This window comes from Pholcus phalangioides, unplaced genomic scaffold (assembly GCF_987345545.1).
Source record: "Pholcus phalangioides strain wild (caught in Gottingen) unplaced genomic scaffold, Ppha-v1.0 ptg000011l_1, whole genome shotgun sequence".
NCBI classification, from domain to species: Eukaryota; Metazoa; Arthropoda; class Arachnida; order Araneae; family Pholcidae; genus Pholcus; species Pholcus phalangioides.
Genome location: NW_028301604.1, coordinates 36,083,569 through 36,106,118, shown reverse-complemented (window position 1 = coordinate 36,106,118; position 22,550 = coordinate 36,083,569). Strand labels below are relative to the sequence as shown.

The 22,550-nt window shown below is 39.5% G+C and overlaps 1 protein-coding gene and 1 long non-coding RNA gene across 2 annotated transcripts in view; one reads left to right on the top strand and one right to left on the bottom strand.

Moving 5' to 3' along the window:
• Window positions 1-22,550, top strand: part of LOC149080388 (acetyl-coenzyme A synthetase, cytoplasmic-like) — a 1,034,375-nt gene that overhangs the window by 749,680 nt on the left and 262,145 nt on the right. The gene's annotated exons all lie outside the window — the stretch shown is intronic.
• LOC149080392 (uncharacterized) lies at window positions 16,868-22,042 on the bottom strand. The gene is made up of 3 exons (XR_016193567.1): window positions 21,650-22,042; window positions 20,727-20,994; window positions 16,868-17,118 (listed from the first exon to the last, which is right to left on the bottom strand). It is a non-coding gene; the product is annotated as an uncharacterized LOC149080392 (long non-coding RNA).

Here is a 22,550-nt window from a genome sequence, read left to right as displayed (position 1 = left end):
AATTTTTCCACATGATATTGAAATTTTATCACTGCAAAAATCAATTATTTAACACATTTCAAATTTTTATAACTGAATTTTCAAATATAATTAAACTTTTATACGCAGTTAAATTTTTACATGTAATTGATATTGTAATTTTAATTTCGATGACCTTTCTGCATTGACAAAAAATAATTATTTTCAGTTAACTGCGTGTACACTTTTCTTCATGTTTCTTATTTCACGTGTAATACAAAAACCTACATACAAGCTCGCGTGAAACATGTACAGTGGAGAATCGACGGTTCGACGAATTGTTTCTGCGCTGCAATATATAAATTGACGTCACGACGAATTGACACGGCGGCAAACTTGTACAGCTACGAATTGGAGCTGCGACGAATTTGTATCGCGACGAATTGGAGCTGCGACAAACTTGCACCGCGACAAATTGAGGCGTGACAAGTTGAGTGCGACAAATTGACCGGCTACGGAGAATATTGAACTGCCTACCCTCCAAGAAATGCCGAATAGCAGAGTAAATTCCCAGCAACTCGCGGTCGTAGACACTGCAGTTCTTTTCCGTTGCAGTGAGTTTGCAAGAAAAAAAAGCAATGGGCTAAACTGTAGTTAAATGTTTTTGATTCAAAACGGCTCCGAGACTTGTGTCTGAGGCGTCGGTCATGAGAACCAATTCAGCGTCTCGTTTAGGGTAAGCCAACATTGCAGCATTAGCGATCATGTCCTTGCAAGTCTGAAAAGCTTTTTCAGTTGCAGTGGTCTAAGCAAATAGGGGTTTTCACCAGGTCATGGAGTGCAGCTTGTTTTTCGGCTGCTTTGATCAGGAACCTATGGTAAAAATTTATGAGAGGTAAGAAACGTCTCAAATCATACATAGTAGTAGGCTTCGGATACTCGGCGATAGCACTGACCTTTTCGGTTTTCTGACCTATTGGCGATATACCCCTTGAAGATATGAGGTACCCAAGGAAGAGCAATTCGGTTTGGCCAAATTCACATTTCTTGACATTGAGGACGCCGCGATATTTATTGAGACGTTCAAAAATTTTGCACAAGTCCTGCAGATGCGTGGTTTCGTCTTCACAGCGTCTAACTTCTCTTGCCTTAGGGACGTATTCACCGACATGGTTTAAACTGTAGTCACAATTTTTGGATTAGAGATCTACATAGATTGGTTAAAAACCTGAATTTAACCAATCCGTGTCGATCTGTTATCAAAAAATTGTGACTATAGCTTAAACCATGTCGGTGAATACCGGCCTTAGGCGTCTGGCTTTTGAAGCTACAGGTGGACCATCAGTGAGAATACAGTGTGTTGTTGAATGATAAATAGGAACTTGATTGAGAGCAGTCTGCGTAATGTTTGGGAATTTGGACAGTAGCTGATGGTACCGGGAAGTACCAAAAATGGTCTTCAAACCAGGAGGCCGACCAGGCAAAACATTACCTTGTGCGTTAAGAGATGTCAATTGATCAATGAGTCGACGGTTCTTGATATCAAGTAATAACTCAAATCGCTTCATAAAATCAGCTCGCAAGATAGGGCTAGACATATTGGCAATGACAAATGACCAAGGAAAGTCTCTGCGTAAACCCAAGTCGAGCACTAAATGTTTATTGCCATATTTTAATAGCTGTTCCATTGGCAGCGTATAAAATGAAGTTTTCGTCCACAACTGGTTTGCGATCACGTATGTGATTCACGGGAAAGACGGAACATGCCGCGCCTGAATCGATCAGAAAACGCAACCCAGTGTTGCGATCCAGAACTAATAAGCAAAAATGAACAAGCTAACATCAGTTGCCGCTAGTTCTGATGAGCTCGCGCGTTTCCCGAAAAATTACAGGGACTGATGCATTTGCGAAAAAAGAAAAAAAAAGCAACTCACACACCCCTTAAACGGCAAACTTGAGCGTTGAAATCCCACAGCGTGGTCATCCGGCGAATGTATAGGCGTGAGGAATCAGCATCGGGGTGATACTGCGGCAGTACCATTCAGGGATGAATATCGTCGTCCATGCGATGTCGAGTTAGCGTGCAGGCAGCGATGTTACAGGATTTTGGGTCACCAGTATCGGAATATTTCCGATGATGTGGAAAACAGAGATGAGCGACTCGCGAAAGACATTTTAATCCATAACTAAATACGACATCACAAGTGTTAAGGGAAAAAACACACACGGAGAAATTGCAAACTAACTATATACATGTCTAAAATCCAGAGCGAACTGACGGGTAACGCCTCAGCCTCGTGGCTGTAACAAAGAAAAGCTACTCACGCAATTATACAGGCTAAATTGGCTCATCGAGCCAAAACATGATTTTTACAAAAAATAATAATTATAATAATAATCCCCCACAAGCTCCTGGAAACCCCCGTCGGCTAAGAAGGAGCACAGGTGGTATCCACACCCAACGGGCATTTCGATTCAAGAGCAGCAGGGGTCCCCGCCGGGTTTACGGAAAATTCACCGCCGGAAAATTCACCGACAACAATTCACCGCCATGCAATTCACCGCTAGGAAAATTCACCGACGAACAATTCACCGCCATGCAATTCACCGCCATGCAATTCACCGCTAGGAAAATTCACCGACCAACAATTCACCGACCAACAATTCACCGACCAACAATTCACCGCCATGCAATTTACCACTACGAAAATTCACCGACCAACAATTCACCGCCATGCAATTCATCGCTAGGAAAATTCACCGACCAACAATTCACCGCCATGCAATTCACCGAAGACAGTTCGATGCGAGTCAGTTAGCGAGGGAATGAGCGATTGAGTTACTGAGTGAGTGAGTGACCCAGTGAGTGAATGAGTGACTGAGTGACCCAGTGAGTGAATGAGTGACTGAGTGACCCAGTGAGTGACTGATGGCCGTATTCACCGACATGGTTTAAACTGTAGTCACACACACACACACAATTTTTGGATAAGAGATCGACACGGATTGGTTAAATTCAGGTTTTTAACCAATCTATGGTGATCTCTTATCCAAAAATTGTGACTACTGTTTAAACCATGTCGGTGAATACGGCCCTGAGTGACCGAGTGGGTTACTGATTCAATGAGCGAGTAAGTCAGTCCGTGAGCGAGTGAGCGAGCGAGCTGCTAAGTGAGTGAGCGATCTAGTAAGTGAGTGATCTATTGAGTGAATAAGTGCCATATCATAAAGACATGGCGGAAAGTTTAAATAATGATTTTATGAGAAGAAATTCAGATGATACGGATTCGGGTTGCTGTATTTTTGAAATATATGACATCCATATTTATTGTGGGCATCTTTTTTTCAGCCACCTCGCTGGGCGTTTTGCCTGTTGTGGCCTTGTATTTGTATAAATTACAAATTGCTGTTGCCCAATACAAGATAGTATATTCAACAAAATTCCATTAACTCGGTTTTACTCAGAAACTTCTAATGAAATGTTAAAAGAGATAATAACAGAATTAAAAGATAATAAAGTAGGTGGATACGCGATGAATTAACTTCCTAAAAATGCTTAAAATCATCTCCTGTTATCACTTTGATGTTATAAAAAACATCGCTGATCATCAGTAACCAATGGATTTCTTTTATGATGAACTAGCTGTTACCCGCGATTTCACGTGATGAACTTTCAGGAATCCCGCCATAGTGCGTATCTAGTATATGTACTCTATATTTACTATATACGTATATATATACTTCCTATGCAACGGAAATTAGTGACGATTTTTTTATTACGGGAGTCGGTGATTTTTTGAGTGATGGAAATCTGTTACGTTTTTGTGTTACGGAAGTCGGTTACGATTTTGGGATCAAGTTTTCATTTAACTCTTGGATATATCGGGACCCATTTGACACATCGGGACCAAGTAATGTACATATACCCCGAGTTTCCCACATAACACAGCAGGTCCCCTAAGCTGAAATAGATGGCGGGCCCCCAAACCAGCTTTTTCACGGGCCCCTCTGTGCTTAATTTATAGTGTGAAAATATCAAAAAGCGATAAGAAATGTTCCGAGAGGTATGTATACGTAAAATATACATATATCACCAGTGCTCCCAACATACAGGGTCGGGGTACCCGGGGGATTGCACATATACCTTCATGGGGAAGTTAAAACGTTTCATTTCCAGGGGTCCTTGCGATAGTGGAAGCCCAAGGTATATCCAGTCTGGGACCCCATAAAATTTGCGAATTCGGTCAAGGGTAATTGCGTGAGGGGGGGGGCTGGATTTTATTCGTTGGTAAAATTAATATTTGCAGTGGCCCTCACAGGGGGATGCCCGATTGGCTTCCGAGTCAGGGGTCTCGTTTCATTTTGCGGGCACTGGATGAATCTCATTCTTTTCTGTCGTTTAACATTGTAGAATTTTCAACAGCGGAAGTCCGAGATAAATCCAGTGTATGGGTGCCCCACTAAATATCTGCGTATTGGGTCCCCGTTACTGGATGTGGGCCCTGGATTTTATTCGTTTTAAAATTGATAAAAATTAAAAATTTTCGTTGCCACTCACAGGGGGTATGTTAATCTCTGCGCAGAGTCCCGGTATTTCTTTCTCCTAATGTGATGGTTTTGTCCACTTACAATTTGCTCCATCCGAACTTCATTCAAACTCTGTTCTCTTTTTATGGCACCGATGAACTTCCACATATCTGGGTGGTGAGCAGATAATTGCTGTCGGAACGTTCGATGCCATCCTTCTATAGAATTGTTGGTATTAGGGAAATCGTTACGCGTTCCTTGAAAGCAGTTCCAAATGTCGATGTCAAAGCGCGGCTGACGACGAAGAGGACGCCCGATCCAAGTGTCTTCAAATCTATACTTCATCATAAATTCGTTATCGGAACAATCGGATTTTTTAATCATTTGTGACACTACTAGGTTAAAAACTAACTAACTAACCAATTCACTCACTCCCTCACTGACCATTCACTCACTCCCTCACTGACCATTCACTCACTCCCTCACTCACTAACCAATTTACTCGCTCGCTCAATCACTAACCAATTTACTCGCTCGCTCAATCACTTACTCGGCCACTCAGTCACTCAATCACTTACTCGGCCACTCAGTCACTCAATCACTTACTTACTCGGTCACTCACTCACTCGGTCACTCAATCACTTACTTACTCGGTCACTCAGTCACTCACTGGGTCACTCACTCACTCACTGGGTCACTCACTCACTTGGTCACTCACTCACTCGGTCACTCATTCACTGACTCGGTCACTCAATCATTTACTCACTCGGTCACTCAATCACTGACTCGGTCACTCAGTCACTCACGGGGTCACTCATTCACTCGGTCACTCAGTCACTCACGGGGTCACTCATTCACTTACTCGGTCACTCAGTCACTCACTGGGTCACTCACTCACTCGGTCACTCAATCACTTACTTACTCGGTCACTCACTCACTCGGTCACTCAATCACTTACTTACTCGGTCACTCACTCACTCGGTCACTCAATCACTTACTTACTCGGTCACTCAGTCACTCACTCACTCGGTCACTCAATCACTTACTTACTCGGTCACTCAGTCACTCACTCACTCACTCGGTCACTCATTCACTGACTCGGTCACTCAATCATTTACTCACTCGGTCACTCAATCACTGACTCGGTCACTCAGTCACTCAATCACTGACTCGGTCACTCAGTCACTCATTCACTCGGTCACTCAGTCACTCACGGGGTCACTCATTCACTTACTCGGTCACTCAGTCACTCACTGGGTCACTCACTCACTCGGTCACTCAATCACTTACTTACTCGGTCACTCACTCACTCGGTCACTCAATCACTTACTTACTCGGTCACTCACTCACTCGGTCACTCAATCACTTACTTACTCGGTCACTCAATCACTTACTTACTCGGTCACTCAATCACTTACTTACTCGGTCACTCACTCACTCGGTCACTCAATCACTTACTTACTCGGTCACTCAGTCACTCACTCACTCGGTCACTCATTCACTGACTCGGTCACTCAATCATTTACTCACTCGGTCACTCAGTAACTCAATCGCTCACTCCCTCGCATTGAACTGTTGTCGGTGAATTGCTAGTCGGTGAATTTTCCTAGCGGTGAATTTTCCTAGTGGTGAATTGCATGGCGGTGAATTGTCGGTCGGTGAATTTTCCTAGCGGTGAATTTTCCTAGCGGTGAATTTTCCTAGTGGTGAATTTTCCTAGTGGTGAATTGCATGGCGGTGAATTGTCGGTCGGTGAATTTTCCTAGCGGTGAATTGCATGGCGGTGAATTGTTGTCGGTGAATTTTCCGGACACGTCCCCGCCGTTCCAAAACAGCGACAACCACGCTCGCGGAAGCGCTCAGAGGCCAACGCCAGCACTGACGGATCACCCGCCGGCACTGCACCTCCGAGACTCCGACCCACGCAATCAACCAGCAGAAACACCCGCGAACCCAAGACCCTGCCATGTCCCCGAAGAATGCCACCATCCAGCGCTCTTCCCATCACCGCACCCTGACCCTTATCACCCATGGGTTGATTGGTTCGGGGATCTAAGTCCCCTGTCCCAGTCCCTTCGGCTGCCGGTGTCTATCATTCTTTTTTCTTTGTTTGTTATGTTTTATTTTTATTCATTTTTTATTATTGTTATTATTTTTTTTTTTTAAGATTTTTTTTTAAGATTTTTTTTTCCTCCTTCTCTTTTTCTCCAGAGTGGCTTTGTTAACCGCTTATATCCCTCTCTTGGGACAGAGTGGGAGCCATATTCTTGTTTGGTGGTGGTGTCTATCATTCTGGAAAGAGAACATTTTATACGCATTGTATATATATTTGAAACGCAGGGAACATTTGAAACGCAATGGGAAACATCACAGTTACGATGGGGTGGATGGGACAAAAGCAATTGTAGAATATTGCTCATGTTCAGTTGTTTTGAGAACATTCTTTCTCCTCAAACATCAAAGTCCCAATTAGAATAGTTAATTTAGTTGAGCAATATAGGAATTCTAAAGAAATTTGGTCACTGAATGTTATACGATACATGTCATGATATCACTTATATTTGTACAAAATAGTGAATTGAAAAGATTAAATGCGAATAAAAATGAAGACATATTCAGTTGAAAAATATATAATGAAAAAAGAAAAAATATGATATGAAATAACTGAGACGATTATATTGGATTTGACAATGGAAATTCTGAAGAAACTTTACTGTCCAGTTAATCAAATATTAATGTCATAAAACAACAATGGAAACGCTAGGACTTCATTGTTCATCTCAAATAATAAATATCTTCACAACATCCAGTCTTCTGCATATCTTGTATTAACAAGTGAAGAGCGACATTCATGTCACAAGTCTCTTAATCTTGTTGTGTGTTTGGATTTTTGTACGTAATATTTTTCCAAGTCTGCATATCATTGGATGGGTCTGATATATGGAAGTTTGCTGTAAGTGGACAGACTGTAGCGTAGTGAAAGGGTGTGCCCTCTTCTTCGCACTTGCACCTGTCGGTCCTCCGGTGGAATATTGCTAACTATGTTGGAAATGGACCATGTTCTGAAAAGAAAAGGATCATCTCCCTGGTCCATCTCATCTTCCTTTTGACCGTAGGTAAAAGGGCGAATATTTTTCTACCTGTTTTTCTTTCATTTGTCCATCTATGGTGCCATCTAATATGCATCTCTTCCAGCAGGATTTTATTAGCCCAGAATCTTGGAAGGAAGAGGGAAAAGTCTGACGATTCTCTCATTGTTGCAGCTTTAGCTAATGCGTCAGCTTGTTCATTACCCACTATGACCGCATGGGCTTTAACCCATGCAAGCCTGAGCATTGAGTTTTTACAAAGCTCTGATCTAATCTGTCTCGCTACCAAGTGTCCCGAGAGAGGGTCTTTAATTGCATGTAGAGCGGAGAGAGAGTCGGTGAATATCACCGTTTTTTCCCTTAGTTCTGTCGCTTTCTTACATGCCATATAAATGGCAAAAAGTTCTGAGTGAAATACTGAATCATATTCATTGAGTTTGCATGACTACTGGAAAATTCTTAATTTATTTCTGCAGATAAGAAATGCTGCTGCTACATTATGTTCTGACTTGGAGCCATCTGTGAAAGCTGGCAGTTCGTTGGTGTCCCTATATGTCTCGATGTCCGATGTTGATGTAGTTATTTGGTGGTCTGCTGGACTTTCAGCAGGGTGTTTATCCAGCCAGTTAATTTTTTCTGGAATTGCAGATGCCCTAGGCTGCTGTCATCCGAGAGCAGAATGTCTCTCCCGGTTCTAAGAAGAAGAAGACGCTTCTTTGCTTCGTATTCAACAAAAAATCTGAGAGGAGGGAGGCCTGCGATGGTCTGCAGAGCGTTGGTTGGTGAAGTCGAATATTCCTTTAAGATGTATAGAAGACAACCCCTTTGAATTGAGTCCAGTTTACGTCCTTACGCCTTTGTGAGGTGACTTCCCCACACCACGGCTCCGTATACGATTATTCTCTACGCTACTTTGAGGTAGATAGTGCGTCTCATGGATGCATTAATTCCCCACTTCTTCCCCGTAGAACACCAGAGTTTTGGAAGGAGGATGTTGATTTTATTGGAGATTTCCGCCATGTGGTTTTGCCAGCTCAAGCGTTCATCAAAGATGACCCCAAGTATCTTGACTTGGGTTTTTTTCTTGATGAAATGTTCTCCAATTTTGATTGAGAGAGGTCTTTTCGAGGATATCCAGAGGAAATTGGTTTTTTCTGCTGATAATTGAAGGCCATGATGTTCCAACCATTTACTGATCTCGTTGAGAACCGCTGTTGCTTGTTTTCCTGTTCTCTCTACCGCTGGGCCCCAGACCATAACCGTGATGTCATCGGCATAGGCCTGGACGTTATTTGGCCATTTTATTTGCAGGAGATCATTGAGGAAGAGGTTCCACAGTAGAGGTCCTGAGCAGGAACCCTGTGGGCACCCCCTCGTCATTCTATGTTGCACTGGACCTTCCGGCGTATTCATCTGTACCATTCTGTCTTAAAGATGTTGATCATTATTTCTGCTAGATTTGATGGGATTGGAAGATCATGTAATTTATTGCTGATGATGTCATGATTAATATCATCAAAGCCTCCCTGTATGTCGAGTGTGATGATGACCACGTCGTGTTTTTTCTCTCTTTGTTGTTGAATCTCACTCTTGATTGCCATTAAAGCTTGTTTCGTTGACTTTCCGTGGCGGAAGCCATATTGATGTGGGCTCATGACATTTGATCGTTCCATAAAAATTATCAGAAGTAAAAGTAAATAGACATCTGAAGGAAGAAATTTTTATATTTGCAAATTCCATGTCAAACTTTTGAAACATTCATTAAAAATATAAATGAAAGAAGAAATCATCTATAGACCAGCGGTTCTCAACCTTTTCTGAGTAGCGGAGCCCTTTTCAGTGTATAATTTCTATGGCGGAGCACTGTTTAACTCGACGAGCCTTTTCAGTATATTATTTATGGCGGTACCTTTTAGGCCACTTTTTTTTTGTATATCAAATTTATCGATTTATATTATTATCCTCATTAGGCCGCGGAGCCCCTGCGAAGTGCACATGGAGCCACAAGGGCTCCGCGGATTACCGGTTGAGAACCGCTGATCTGGACAAAACGTTGTATGCAGGTAATATCGAAGAGTCCTCTATTACAATTTTCACACATATCGTTCTTTTCAAACAGTTTTTGATTTATATACACACACAAAACCGCAACTAGGGAAACAAGGCCCATTGTACTGGATGCTGAACTGGAGGGGGCGCCGGATTACCCCTTTAACCACTTCTTCTAGCCTCTTCCTACACGGGGATGTCAAAAGCTTGCTTGCTCCAGTTAAAAAACTATCCAGCTGCGGCCCCGTATGTACCTTAAACTTTGCAACATACATACTGATGTACAGGGCCCCAACGACATGCGTGGTCAGCCGGGGAAAGCACGCATTTTGGGGCCCCCTTTTAATATTGAAGGAGAGATGAAAGGATTACATTTGCGCAGCCCTCTGGCTCGAAGTTCGTGGCATTAGTCAGTGCCATCTTAACGCATGGGCCCACCCGGGCACGGCCCGGGGGCCTCAAGAGAAGAGAAGCCTAACAAAAATGTGATCCGGTTGAACACTCTCAAGGAACACTCTCACAAAATTATCGAATTTCAATGTTCTGGGGGCATCAAAGCCATGTTTGCCCGGGTGGCTAAAATCCTAGTTGCGGCCCTGTCCCGGGGAGGGGCATCACGTTGAGACGGTCCTGGTCAGGGCTTCCTCCAACAAATAGGCTAGCCAGGACAATGCGTACGACATCGAATATTTTGGAGTCAGCATCGCTCCCACAAGGGTACCAGTCCTAAGGCTTGGGACGACTGTGCATAATTTTTGTTCTGCATACTTTATAATGCAAACGGGGGCAAAGATACCAGCCTAACTGGCAGGGGTGGGGCATGGTTGCGCTACAGCTGTTGATTGTAATTACAATACACACACACAGTTGCAATACACACACACAAATTGTCCCAATTTTAAGTCGAAGAAATAGTTATATAAAATATTTTGGAGCATCTCCACTTATATCATGAGTGTGTGTGAAGCAATTCTCAAAACCATATTTATAAGAACAAATACTAAGAAATATCTTTTATTTTGAAAATTTACAGCTGGAGGGACCAGTGCCGTCTTAACACATGGGCTCACCCGGGCACCTGAAGAGAAAAGAGACCTAGCAAAAATAAGATCCGGTAAAAATTTCCAAGAATTTACCAGGTAGGGCCTCAGAAAAACCACTTGGCCCGGGGGCCCATGATGTTCTTAAGACGGCCCCGGGGGAACATGATTTCTGGGGAAAAGTTAAGGAAACGAAACATAAGAGCATTTCATATAGGGGCAGCCAAATTAGAAGTGCCTAGAACGGCGAGAGACTGAGGGTCCGTCTCTGCTGAGAGAAGCTCGGGGAAATCGCCTCCTTATAAATACGCAGATGAATGAAACGTCATCTAAAAAAATGCCCAAGTTCTGCTCGATTCTGAGGCCATTTAAGCCCCCCCCCCCAAATAAATTTGTTTTATTCATCAACGTGTGATCTGGACAGCATAAAAAAAGGACGCACAATATATAAACACTATGCCCTGTATGCCCTTTCCCTAAAAAATATCACATATTGGCATATGTCTCGATTTTAGGTAAACGATTTAAAAAAAAGATCATTTGGCAAACACTACAAAACTGGTGATCAATTTGCCTATATAGTGATCGAATTTATTACGTAATAACAAGATTATAACATTAATCTTCACAAAGAGGAAAGAGTGGCAATCATTAAAGAAGACAATCGAACTTGGCTTCTAACGTGATTGAATATTTCAGTTCATTTACAAAAAGCCCCCCACCCTCCGCTGGGGAAGAATTTAACTTTCGTTGGTTGTTTGGCGCGTAACTGGCCGTTACAAAAATGACCACAAAAGTTCAAAATGTTATAATACATTTAATATTCTGACGATCTTAAAACGGAAAACACTTTTCGACATTAGTTTTTCACAAGGAATCACGTGAGTAATTATCGGGCAGTCGATAGTTATACCACCCCGTATATATACATATATATATATGTACACAGTCGACGCTCATTATAACTACCTCATGTTATAGCGATCATTCCATTACAACGACCAGTAGGATAAAACACAAATGTTTTCATAGAACGACAATCATATATATTTTACTTTCGATACAGCGCCCTCCCACTATAATGTCCATTTTGAAGGGACGAGGGGATCTTTATATCGAGCGATGACCGCATATACATATACAGGGTGGTAACTATCGACCGCCCAATAATTACACACGTGATTCCTTGTGAAAAACTTATATGGAAAAATGTTTCCATTTTTTTATCTGACCCATGACTAATGAGTTACAGTGGCCTGCTAGATCCCTTGACCTAAACCCTTTAGCTTTTTGTTATGGGGCCATCTTAAAGCGCATGTGTATAGGCATACGCTTGACTCGCAAGAAGATCTCGTAGCCGCCTTGCATGCGGCAGTGACAACAGTGACACCGTCCATGCTGGAGCGGGTTCAGCTTTCCATCCCACGCCGTGCTTCTTCATGTATCTCACTGGACGGAGCACATTTTGAGCACTTACTAATGTAAGATGCAATCTTCCTTTTAGCCACTGTGGTGGTGGTTGAGTGATCATAGTGACGGACTCGCATCACGAGGTCCCGGGTTCAAACCCCACAGTTGCCACAGTGGTGGTCGGCTGTAGTTAGTTTTCTGTGGTTCCCAACTTCGTTAAAAAGTCTCGCAAAAGATAGCAACAGACCTAAAACGGTACAATATAGATGACAGCATTGAAACGTCAGACACAACGCTAGATACTCAATCAGACTGTCAGGCACACGCACTCATATTCCCGGCAGAACTCACTCGGTAGTAAATTGGCCATAGCGATAGATCGAAGTTTTGTTCGGTTTGAGAGAAAGAAACTTCTTCTTACCAAACTGACCTTAAAAATTTTTGAGAGTGATGAAATTATTCTTCAAAGTTTTTTTTTTTGCGAATAATACTGTCTCTAATAGCTACCATAAAACTAAACGTTTGGGAATTAAACGTTGTGATTAAAATATCAAAATTTTAGGCCTGAAAATAAAACATTTTCATGTTTCGAAGGGAATTTTAATGGTTTTAGGGTATATTAGGGCGGCTGATTTCAAAACTGCTGATGGTTTTGGTACAGTATCAATATCTCAATGTAGTCTGCAGCCACTAATTTTTACGTAAAATTTTTTCTTTCCAATTTTTATTCACTTTCCTATTTTATTCAACACATTATCACATTTATATCATTGCCAGACATCAGTGATCTTTATGTATTGATATTAAGTTTAGTGGGCGCGGTAGCCCAGGTCGATAAGATACTCGCCTAAAAGTACCAAAGGATGTTTACAAGTGTCGCGAGTTCGATATCCGGTTCGTTCTCGTCAGAAACTTTCCTGACGCAGGGGTACAACAGAAATGGTGACATGACCGCAGAAAAAGATTGCTACCGCAGGGAGTCCGACATCGACTGGTTAGCGCATCAACCTCTCGGTGAGTATTAAAAAGAGGCTGTCCTTTCGGAAGCGGCAATAAATTGCCCGGTCTAATTAGCCCTCGTATGCAGAAAATGACCGTGATGCGACAAAAATGATCAAATGATGATTAAGTTTATAAATGATTCACACACACACACATAGTACAGTTGCAATGTGATTTGCATGCTGGCTTACGGCCTGAGCGGATCGATAGCTTGCTGTTGGGAGAGGGGGATTTAAAAATAAGGTTTTTTATATGATGTAAAAAAATGAAAATAAATAAAATGAGCTATTGTCACTGTGAATAGGGTGACCGGTATGGTCACCCTATTCACAGTGACACTAGCTCATTTCCGCTCCTCCTCCTTTTGTCTCGTATTTTCCGGAATGGTCTCGTTATTTCTGCTTTTTCTCCGTCCCGGATTATTTTTAAAAAAATGTAGTGGTTTTTCCAATTTTTTAGTCAAAGTTTTCTTGAATTTGTTATTTAATCAAAAACGTTGATACAGGTAATTTCCAATGGATTGATTGAATGCAATATTATCATATAGAAATTCCGAAAATTTCATGAATTATCGCATTTTGCTTGCCCCCCGCTCCCAATAGATACGCGTTTTGCTTATAGTATTACCATCGAAATTCTTTCATTCACTCAAAAAGTAGAGCCGACCTGATAAAACCAATTTCAGATCCAGAATCAGTGCTCCAAAAACACCCTAAAATCACTGAAATATCCTTGAGAAAAAAATCAGAGTTGACTAGTGTGAATCAACAGAAAAATTCGAAACCAAAAATTATTTTGAATACGTCAATTCGTAACGTAATAACTTTGATAAAAAGTTTCTGATTGAATCGTTATTATTTTACTGTTTCCACTAAGTCACACCTGCGTCAAGCTACCATTTTTACATCCCTCGTTGAAGCTTTGTACAAGTAACAGTTTCGATGACAGTTCAAAAAAAACAAAAAAAAGAATACTGCCGTTTTATTGATCAACATTGTAATCTGATTAAAACAACAACGTAAAATAATGATTGTGCAGTAAACACGTACGCACTCTATGCACCTTCCCTCAGAAATTTATACTTAATAGTGAAGGTAAAAAAATTTCACATTTTGGCAAAAAAGTTGATTTGGCTAAAAAGTTTTCAAACAGATCTCATTTGGCTAATATGGTACAAATCTTGCGATAAATTTGCCAATATAGGAGACGAAGTTAACACGTAAGCGTACGAGCCGTTAAAACCCAAAACGGCTCAGTGATATGATTGGCTGATGAGGGAGTGACGTCAGTATAAGCGTACTAACGTGGTTTCATTAGTTTATCATATTTGGCAAGAAATTGTACTTTTCAATCTTAGAAACAAGTCGCCAAGATGACCTTATGTTGCCATCTTTCAAAACAGAACTGTATCTGGAAATCTCATGACCATGTAATCTGTATTTTACGGGACAAAACTACGTAGAACTCAGAAAATTGCAAAATTTCCCCCGTTATCACGTCATTTCTAGTAAAAATACGCATTTTGTGGATTTTCGTCTTCGAGAGAAAAAAGTTTTTTTCAAACCGTGAATTTTTAATTCTAATGAAAATTTCCCATCCATGAAATTTCTCGTTTTGAGATATTGGTTGCATTCAATACTACTGTGCTGTTGTTTCATACATGCTCGAACCGTGGCCAACTGTGGTCCTCGGACTTATCTGATGTGCCTGCGACCTCAAACTTAATTTTGTAAACATTTTCAGATCACTTGAGTGACCGCCGCACAGTTCCAGAGCACACTTAAACGGCCCGTGGCACATTTACAGAGAACTTGAATGGCTCTTGGAAGGTTTAACATCAATCACTCAAGTGACCCGCGCCATATACACAGATCACTTACCTGCGGCATGGTCTAGAACACTTGAGCGAACCCGACACATTTCCAGATCATTTTAGTGATCCGCGGCACATTTTAGATCATTTAAGGGGCCTTTGGAACAGTTCACATCGCTCAAGTGACCCGCGACACATTTACAAATCAGTCAAGTGACCCACGACATAATTACAGATCACTTAAGTGATGTGCGGCACAGTTCCAGAGCACGTAAGTGGCCTGCGGTGCAGTTCCACATATTACTCGTGGCTCAGCTCCAGATCACTCAAGTGGCCCGTGACACATTTTCAAATCAACGAGGAAGTGGCCCGCGCTCTACTAAAGATTGAGTATCCTTGCATTACAGTAATGTTGAAAAGAAAGGTCAATGGTAAGATTACGGTTGGTCCGTGTAATCACACGGACTTAACTTTTTTCACTTCCAAGCTTATAAGCGAAAAAAATTTCGTCATGATTCTTATCAGTATAGTGTTTTAACAATAAGAGAGCCACTAGATCAAATGGACCCCAGGACCAGGGCAGCAAACAGATTTGGTGCACCGGACCAGAGGGGGCGCAAATATAATCTATTAACCCCACCTTCAATATTAGGAGGACGAGGCACCAAAATGCGTGCTTGCATCGGCTAACTAAGCATCTATAATTGCGGCCCTGTCCAGAAATTTATTTTTGAGGGGAGGGGACAGAGTAATAGAGAGCAAACGATTATACCATGTTATAACATATATCTCTGTCATTTTCTTAGGTTTTGAGGGGATGGACCCCCCCCCCCTCTCGGCACTGATGGACAATGGAAGGCTTTTACTGATTATCAAAATTTTTTTCAAAAATGCAATTTTATAATTGTCATAAATTTTCAATTGCGTATTTCTTTCATTTATTCTAAATTTTCAACAATGGGGTTATAATTAACTCTCACATTAGATTTTAATAATGTATCTCTTACAATTCTAAATTTTCATAATTTTTTATATGTTCATATTTTTAATTAGTTTTCATCATTATATATACTGAGTATGCTGTACTAATGTGCAACATACTGAAAAAAGAAGTGCAGAACCGCTGACGTACGCAAGATGGGGTTCAAAACCCCCAAGCAGAAGCCTACGCGTGGGGGGGGGGGGTGCTCAGGGAACCTATATGCTCTCCCCAAGCTATCAGTGGTTTTTTTTTTCGGTGAAAAAAAATGAGCACCTCTCCTTAAGAAAATCCTGCGTACGCTACTGAGCAGAGACCAACGGGGAGATCAGTAATTTGGCAGATTTTTTTAATTGCTGGAAAAGAGACGTTGACACAAAATGAAATGTTGTTCGAACAACAAACTATCAAATTAAATTCTTCGGTGCCAGTCTTTCTATGCTTTGGTTTTACACTTGAAGTATTGGAAATACTGCACAAATAAACTGAGCTATTCAAAATTTCGTTTGTTTGTATGCGCTCACGTTATCAGGTTTCACCCAAGTTTTGTGCTTTAATCACTAGAGGAATGATGGCGTGGATGGGAATACAAGCAACCTATTGTTTTTACATTGCTTTGCACTAAATATTATGGGAAAAGAGTTAGTTTTTTCAACTTAGTGAGTTCAGCCCTGACTTTAAGGATTGTAGGTGTGTTATCATTGAATTCAAGGTCTAAAAGGGTAATAACATTTTTTTTGATAGGCTACCATTATTGCCAAAAAAGCAATACTCAAATACCTTTATATTTTCAAAATTCAATGTTATTCAAAATATCTTCCACTTCTCGAATATCAAAATTCATAAGCTGGTGAATATAAATTAATACAGTAACAAAGGATAGGAATCAGACTTGTTTAGAAAAAGTTCAAAAGCACCTCCGCTCCAAATCCTAGCAAGTCTTCAGAGTTCAATGAAAATTTCACATCATTTTTGTAAATAAATCACAAAATACAGTAAATTGAAATTGAAGTATTTATTGATGAAAAAATATCAACTAATGTTCATTTACAATACGTATGATTGCAGCCACTATGCACATGCAAAGGACTTTCTAAACTTTCGATCATTTCTACTTTCTTAGCATAAAAGTGTCAAACTCCTTTTGAATGTTGTCTTTTTGGTGATTAAATGTTTCCTTTCGAGAACTGAAACTAATGAATCTGATATCATCTAGTGTTTTGTGGAGAAAGACCCCAGCTTTCATTTTATCTGAAAAGAGAATGAAAACAATTGTAAAATACTAGACAAGCAGTTATGATAAAAAAACATTCATTTATCAATTAATAATACAAATACAAACTGAAAGGCCACAACAGGGAAATTTCCCAAGCGAGGACTGATGCTGGGAATAGGTTTTTAACTCAAGCAAGGACGGTGAGCAAACAGATGGTGTTCCAAAAAAGATGGGATAGTTTTAAAAAGATGGCAGAACAGGTGAAACCCCATTTTCACCTTAGCATCATGCATGGAACAAAAAACATGCTACAATACACTTGAGCAGAATTGACTTTTGAGAGGGGGGGGGGGAACCAAGGAATTTCCTACAGAAAAACTTTGAGTTACCAACCTTTAAAATGATTGAAAATGATTACAATAGCACGTAAAAGGTGTTTTCTTTTGTAATATTTTTTTCTGAAAATATTTGAAATCATTATTATAATATATTTAAAATTTTGCTGACAAGGGAGGTGGAGGGTATCGGAGGAGGCCAAAATTCTTCTTACACAATACAGTAGATGCGGTTTATTGAAATCATGCATAATGCTATCATTTGGATATTGCTATCAATCACTAATATAAAATATAGAATGGACCAATATTGTAGCATAGGCAAAAGTTCATTGATAGTTATCAGGACTTATGGCTTTTGTTATTTTTTTTTTTTTTTTGCATTTAGAAGCTGAGGTTTAACCATACTTTTGTAGGAGATTAAAAAATGCAACACCCCTCCACCCCATTGACAAACATTTCTGTATTCTGGTTGATGATTTTTGCTTGCACATGACATCGATAGGCTATCTGAATATTATTAGCTGCTATAATCCATGGACGTGTGAAGCTGCTTTTGTAATGAACTTCCGGCAATGCAGGCACACAAAAGGTAAGATCAAAAAAAGAAACTTCAAATTCTCAGTCAATTATCCAAATCCAGTTTGCTTGAAAGACTGCCTTGAGGGATCTATAGAACACATACAGTACATAAATTAAACACATGACTGAATTTAAAAAAAAAAAGATTTTTTTTTCCCCTCAAAACAGTCCTAAATAATGTTTTTCGACTTTTCAGAGACTTAATGACTCCTCCTGATGTTGAAAGGCACACTGCAATAAAATCAGAAAATTTTGTGCCACCCTTAGACTCCATTTTAACAATCGCATGAATTTCAGGCGACTATTTACCCATTTTATAATCACCACGTCGACTGAGATTTGTCAAGCCCTGAGCTATATGTAAAATGGAGTTGCCCTGTTTTCATGTATCCTGTTTGACCAAGTAGGACTCAAGATCATCATTTGGCTTCTGGGTTTCTTTCGGCTATAGTTATCAATTGGTTATTGTTATCTGAAACTATAAGAGTCCACATTTTGGAAGAAAAAAATATTGGTTTGTTTTTTTCTTCATTTTTTATGAAAGCCCCATTTTTTGTGATTCCAAACCAGGCCTTTGACGCTTAGAACCGAAGCTATGCCCACTTTAAAGTTGAATTTTTACCAGGATTGGCAAGTTACCTCAAATATTGCTTTTCAATATAAAAATTCTCATTGGAAATGCATATGTTAATTACATGTAATGTTCAAAGTGACTGTTATACAAAGAATAAATACTTAATATGATTGTAAAATAGCTTTCTACTCTAAAGAATTATTTTGGACAATATATGTTTTCTTTCTTACAAATACACTTTTAATAAATATACATTTTTTAATAAATATACACTTTTTAATAAAGCATAGCATAAATTCTGAACGAAAAACTATGGAATGATTTAATATTCTTCAATCCAAGATGATTCTTGATCCTCCAAAATTTCTTTAACTGCTTATACATGTGTATTGATATAAATCATCTGCTGTACTCTCTTCATAACAGAGGTATTTAAAAAAGTTCTTTTACATCATAAATGTAATGTTGTTTTCTGTTATTATTAAATTATCTAAATAATCACTGATATTCAAAGCGATACCCTTATCGTGTATAACATTAGAATATATCTTGCAATCAAAATAATAAATTGTAAGACTAAAATTTTCTCTAATTTGGCAGTGCTGGCTTGTACATGATGCTTAAGAAACTCTTGTAACTTAGTGCATGAGTAAGGATAAATTTTTTTACTATGATATGGTATATTTACTAGCATTTATAATGCAATGGTTTTTTGACTGAAGCTGTATCTAAATATGCAATGGGCATCATGTCCTGCCAGTTCTTTGATTAAAAATACTTGTTAAAACTCTGGATTTATATGACCTAAGATATAAAATTTTTAGGTGAGAATAAATGAGCACAATTAGTGTATTAACAGATGCTACACGAGAAATTTTAAATGGAATAAAATTTTGTGGGTAGATCAGAAAATTTAAAATATCAAAATAGATATTTTGTGCTCAGTAATTATAATTCAAAATATAAAAACATGTTAAATCTACATAAAAGCGTTTTGTTATTCAACCTATCTATCAGGTTAACAAAAACTGTTTGACATCAGTAAGTTTTTGACTGTTTTAATACTGAGCTAATTTCTGAGGTAAGAAACCTATCCCTGATCTCCTATCACACATATTTTGAATAAACAGCTCCACTTTGCTAAGTAAATTGAACACAGGTAATCAGTAGTGTAGATAAAATGAAACATATGAAAGTGTTTTTCATAATATTATATACTTATTGTGTTCAAAACATCATCCAAAAGCATTCATTTAAGATTTTGACGCTTATGTCTTTTGACCCAACCCTGGTTTTTACATCAAGTAATCTGTGAATGAAAATTTTAACGGCGTTTTATGAAGAATGTTATTTCTGACATTTTACTTGGGTTTAAAACACAATTTCTAAAAATCTATTGACTGTATCATTGCAAAATTTTATTATACTTTGCCATTTATTATTAAGTGTCATAAACCAAAACCTAAGGTGTATAAAAATCTAAGTATTTGTCTAATTGCAGTGTTTTACATACACGATATGTTAAGTGAGATTTCAAAAAATTCCCATGTACATTAATTGAGTGAAATGATACTTTTGCCAAAATTTGGGATTCAAATCGGAGTGAAAACGTAGTGTAGTTGAAGTTATATGATGCATAAATGAAATATAACTTTTTTTTTTTAAAAAGTATAGAGAATAATTGAGGCTAAATCTAAACGTAATATAAATGAGAAAGTATTATAAATTAGTTATATAAACAGGGTTCCACTGTAAATAAGTGATTTCCCAAATTGTCTGGAAATACAATATCCTGTTCCCGGACGCTCAAAAATGTCAAGAATTTAGAAACCCTAATGTCAGCCTCTCTCGCAAGTTTTCTTTAGGGGCAGCACACAAGGCTTTGCACCCAGGCCGCGCAGTCAAGCTCGAGCTGCCCCTGGTGGAGGGGGCCATGGTACTATTTCTAATATAACATTGATTTTTAGATTGTTTCTGTAGTTTTCATGGCTATAACATTTTTGAAAAAAAAAAAGGCACAATTGAATATAGAAAAATGTAGGTTAGTGTGTTAATGACTTCATTGCTACCAACATGTCATTAAATATAGAGGTATAAGCTCAATAACTAGAAAAGATGCATTGAGGAAGGGGGAAGAATCACAATTTCTTACCTCTCTGCTTTGGTAAGAGCCAAAGGTTTGCCCAAAGTAACTTTGCCAGTGCTGTACTTTGATTCCTGAACTTTCAAATAATATTATTTCAGCAGTACACTAGACATTCATCTTTCCGCTACCCTGACTTTTCCAACCTCTATGGCTAGTGCATCTGCTGGCGAAATTTCCTGACCTATGACAGACAAAGGTCTTCCACATTCATTTTGTATCATTCTGATGCTGCTTTTGATAGAAATATTTTGACTGCCTTTCCAAAGATCAAAATCTACAAAAAAAGAAAATCGTGTATTTAAAAAACACAACTCAGGGCCAGAACTGGGGAGGGGGGGGGGCACAAAATTCAGAAGGGCTACTAATTTCACATGGGGAAAAAACACAGTTGCAAAATCAATAATCAAATTCTAGTGGTGGGAACAGCAAAATCACACTTGGCCCCACAAAAATCACAGTAAACCCTTACAGCGGCAATCTTGAGATATCTTGTTAAACTTGATCTATTTTATTTTGGTCACCCCGAAATATCTCTGGTTCTTTTAGCACACTTTTATAAACATAAGTGGCAATTGCGATGCACATCAGGAAAATTTTAAAAACCGCTTAAAGGGTTAAGGTTCTGGCGTATTTTTTCCTAATTTTTGGTCGGTTTGGGAAGGCCCCCCCCCCGGCACTGCGTACGCCTCTGGGGGCCGTGATGCTCTTAGAACGCCCCTGCCCAGCAATTTCAATGATGGTCGTATCACGATTTCTTTGATTCAAGGAATTTTAGGAAGTTTCTGTGCATATATCTGCATTAATAATGTCACCCCCTCCCCCTCCCGATAAAACAATTTTCTCAATTTAAGGTATGGAAATGCCGGTTTTACACAATTCGTTAAATCGAAGTTCGACCACGAATAATTTTAACAAACGAATCAACTCACCCAGGATCGATGAGAATACATGCTCCTCGCATTCAATTTCATGTCAATAGCTTATCAATCAGATGATTGCGAAGAATGTCGAGCCGAGTGCTTTCACATTCTGAACGCATCAACAGTAGTCGAAAGTAGAATATATTGTTTGTTGGCCGTTTATTTTCGTCATGGAATGACAATTACGAATTAAAAACCCGAGAAAAAGCAAGCGCAAAACGTGAGGGAAAAATGGCGGTACGATCAGCGAAGAAGGAAAGCATAAACAAAATGAAATTTCGACGCCAACCATGTACTGCCACTTTCTTCACCAAATCCCTCGCAGCCGGTAACCCATTCATTTTTGTTACATCATCGGCAGCCAATCATATCACGGAGCCGTTTTGGGTTTTAACGGCTCATCGTAAGCGTTACGTAATAGCAAGGTTATAGTATCGCACTACATGGAGAGAAAAGTGCCAATCGTGAAGGAAGAAGGCCGAACTTGGCTTCTAATGGCATTGAATATTTAAATTCATTTTTAAGAAGTGACAACCCGCTGCTGACGGAGAAATGCACTTTGGTTCGGTGTTTGGCATATGACTGACCGTTAGAAAAATGACGAGTCACAAAATTTTAAAAGCTTATAACTCACTTAATATTCGTCTGATCGAAAAACGGAAAACACTTTTCTATATTAGTTTTTCACAAGAAATCACGTGTGTAATTATTGGGCGGTAGATAGTTACCACCCTGTATATTTATATATGTGACTGTCAAAGCCCGAAGTTGGCCACTTCGCGAACTGGCCAGCCCAGTTGACCCGGCCAATGTCCGAATTACGGGCTTTCGCCGGCCCCTACATGTCGATCCCTATATATGGATCACTAAGATATTGATATTCGGATTACTTTGACTGTTAGAGTTGCCA